Source organism: Pinus tabuliformis, chromosome 1_2 (assembly GCF_031772625.1).
Source record: "Pinus tabuliformis cultivar Carrire ecotype Pingquan chromosome 1_2, CPIR1, whole genome shotgun sequence".
Classification (NCBI taxonomy): Eukaryota; Viridiplantae; Streptophyta; class Pinopsida; order Pinales; family Pinaceae; genus Pinus; species Pinus tabuliformis.
In genome coordinates, this window is record NC_142298.1 from 274,405,842 (window position 1) to 274,409,892 (window position 4,051).

Here is a 4,051-nt window from a genome sequence, read left to right on the forward strand (position 1 = left end):
ACTCTAGGGAGTTGGCAAACAAGGTATATGGGTTGTTAAATCCGTGGGATGGAAATCGATTCAAGCAAGGCTACTAAGCTATGGCTTTAATGGAACAAACCCACCAAGCCCACCAAGTCTGTCCCTGTTACCAACCAAAAGTGGGTAACCCATAGGAGAAAAGAATTCTCCTCATTTGATAGTCAACCAGCTAGCAATCATATGATGGCCTCAGATAGCTTAATGTTAGAGCTCTCCAACTATTTCTTTTGGTCAATACTCTTTCCCATTTAGCATTCTTCTTGAAAGAAGGTGGGTCATCTATCAATAGGTACTTTAAATATTTTAGCAGTCATGTGTTTTCATTTAATGTTAAGGGAATATTAATATGAATCACGGGGTAGATTGGATGATCGACTGCTATTGATTGTATCCTTGTTCCCACACTTCATTTCAGAGGTTAGTCTTTGACCCTAGTCCAATGGGACCTCCTCTAAGGCCTTAGGAGGGGCATTAACAACGGACAATGATTGATATAGCATGTCCATGGTAATCCATACTTACCACTTTCCAACCTTTCTTGTTATGCATGTACATTCTTTGGGTTGATTGTCATTGGTCATTGGGATTGGTGCCCTATATGCACATCCTTGAGTCAGGGCCCAAAACTTTGCTTCGGAGGTTGATGTAGTTGAAAGAACGATAAAAGCATATAAAGCCATTGTAGAAAGAAAATGTAAAATGCAAAATATGGCTGGGACTTATTTAGCATGTGGACAAAAGCTAGCATGAACTCTACCTCCTTCATTAACCATCACTCAGTTTCTTAGCAAGTAATTCTAAAATAAAAAAAAAGCCTTGAATGTCCCAACTCCAATAAGCAAGAAATTGTTACATCTTTGAGGGGTATTGGAAAAGCACAAAGCAAACTTGGTCTACTAAGTTATGCATGAAAGAAAGATAAACCATTAAAGTAAAAGGCACACCAGAGGGGTGGTAAGAGCAAGTCGAGGAAAGGGTATCTCATGTCTCCATGATTGCTCCTCCTTACATAATGAGGATGTTGGACCTTCATTGACTGGTCTCATTGTTGTGGCATCTTCCTTGAAGTATTTCCCACTTCATAATCTCATTATCACATGTACCTATGGGTTGATGGGTCTACCTAGGACATGTCACTCCCCTTGGGGGCTAGAAACACCTAAGAGGTTTTTTGACCTAATCATCCATAACACAAGTGAGGTAACTTGTTTACAAATCCCGAGCTAGTAAAACATTTTAAGGTGAATCTTGTGAAGTATTTCTATGTGCTTAGAATTAGATATGGTCCACTATGATGCTTTAATGGTTTTTGTGCCTAATGATGTTGATCTCATTTTATTTTGAGAGGTTCTTTTAGGTGGTATTACACATGGAAAAGATCCCTCAAGGCATGGCTTGACTCCTCTCCAACACACTTTAGAGGATGTTTTGCCCTATTTTGAGAGAAGATGTAACTTGTAGCCCCAATATTGCCCTCTAGAGATGATCGTTTGGCTTGAACAACTTCCACATGGTTTCATATCTGTTGATGTAAGTCCAGATGATGAAATGTTGAGCTAGAGAGCCAAGGCATTGACTTACTTGATGATGTGCCTAGATGGACCGAAGAAGCCCCCAAGTTGGCCTTGATCCCATTTGGTGGACTTTGCCTTGTTCTAGAGCCCAGATGAGGATGGAGATCACTGAGATGATTTGGGAGGGCTAGCACACCATTCGTTGATGCGAATGGTTGATCCAAATGATGCTATGTCATCCCCACATGTCATAGAAGGGTGACTTAGGCCCTTTTAAGGATGACATCATTTTGGAGGTGCCATTTTGGAGATGTAGCCATGCACTTTAATGATTTCTTGGCCTGAGGAACATTAATGGGCCATTTTATCACTTGCTTGATGGAGACGGTCCATTCTTGGAGGATGATGTCATAGTGGAGAGCTTTTATTCCCACACGTATGGGAGATTTATGCATTTTTATTATATTTTAGAGCTACTTCAAGGTCGTCTTGTGACCTTTTACCTAGTTGAACATTTCAAGCAAACTTTTTAGGGCTTTTACTGTAAAATTATGAAAAAATGACTTGGTTACCCTCATGTAAATAGAGGGGAGTCACTTTCCATTATTCATCATCATATAACACAACACTTCTCTCTATCTCTCTCAAGAAGTGCACATTAGTTCTCTTGTTCTTTTATGTTGGACATAATGTGGTCTTAGTGGAGGGAATTGTCCTAGGAGGGATATTTTTGCATGAGGAGACTTGTGTTGGATTGATGAAGTGATCCTTGATTGAATGATGTAAGTATATTGTTGATTTTCTTCCATTTTGTGTGCAAATTTATGTGTTGGATTGATGAAGTGGTTCCTGATTGAGTGGTAAGTATATTATTGATTTTCTTCCATTTTGCATGCAAATTTATGAAATTATGGTTTCTTTGTGCCATATTAAAGTGCAATATATTTTATGTAATCTTGTTTCTTTATGTTTTTCAAACTTAGTCTTTCAAGAATCCATAAGGGAACTTGGTTCAAGCATCCCTTAACTTTAAATCACCACTTAAAGAAACTTGCTAGGGTTTCTAAGGGGTAATTTTTGTTCTCCACTCACCTCATCTAGGTTCCTCTTTCACTAACCTTGCTATCATTGACTCTGAGATAAGGCACTAGACTAATATGTGGTGGCCATTTAATTTTGTTGTTGTTGTTGTTAAATTTATGGTAATTAGGGTTATGATTAGCTTAAATATGCTTTTAATAGCAATTTACTACCCATTTGTTATTGTGCTATTGAAAGGGAATGCATTTAATAAACATAAAATGACAAAATCTAGCATTAATTGCATGTTTTCGCCCCAAAATTAGGGTTGACATCTTGATTTTATTTACTATCATATGCATTTTTAGTCATTCAAAACCACTGTTTACTTAACCCTAGCCTACCTCTTTCTTAGCCTTTGCTACTTATATTGATCCCATCGCTTGTAAGGTATTTTATAAAGCTGCTATATGCCATTGTGTGCCTTAAATTTGCATGTCATACAAACCCCAACATATATCACCCTTCTTATAAATTATAAAGGCCTTAGAAGAGTGTACTTGAACTCTAGGAAACTCTTATCCAATCTTTCAAGGCTTTGTTGATACCTTTTCGATCAATTATTTGACCTTGCATCACCATTGATACCTCCTTAGTTGAATATCTTGTTGGTGATCGTTGTAGGGAAACCCCCCTTGTGGGGATAATGTCCACCACTAAACAGTTGGAGAAAATGCATTGAGGTAACAATGGTGGTTGATCTTTAGTTGCTATAAGATCTAGGTTGCCTAGTGAGGCTTTGCACTAGGCCTACTAGATTTTGTGGTAACAATACTTATTGGGTTGTCTTCATTAAACAAAAGTCGAGTGAGATTGAGGTCATGGAGTTTGACTCCTTGAATATGAGCCCATTGTATATTTCATTCCAATTTACAACCTATGACACATGGAATTTATTCTTGGAAGTTTAGAAAAGAATATTATACTTGATTGTGTTGAAAGACACTTTTTATAGTCTAGTATGAGGGAGATGTGTAATTTATTTAGTGCTCAACACGGAGTTGACACATATTTCAAAAAGGATTAATAATAAAAAAAATCAATATGACCATAAATAAAATATTTCAATGTCAACCTTAAGTAAAACATTTCGTTATGAACTATATATATATATATATATATATATCAATAGGGTGATGCTTTCTACAACCTAGTGCGAGGCAGATGTATACTTTTTTTTTTTCTGTGTTCAACATAGATTTGACATGTGGTATTTCAAAAAAATATTCATACAAAAAATATTCAATGTCGATTATAAATAAAATATTTTAATATCCAAATAAGAAAAACATTTTTATATAAACTTTATATATAATATAAATTAATTGAATATCTCCAACCAGTGAAAGGCAATGACACTACCCTTCCCAATGATAGGCTCTTATTTGGCATGGTAAGTGGGAGACAGATCACACAGGTGGGGCTGGATGTAATAA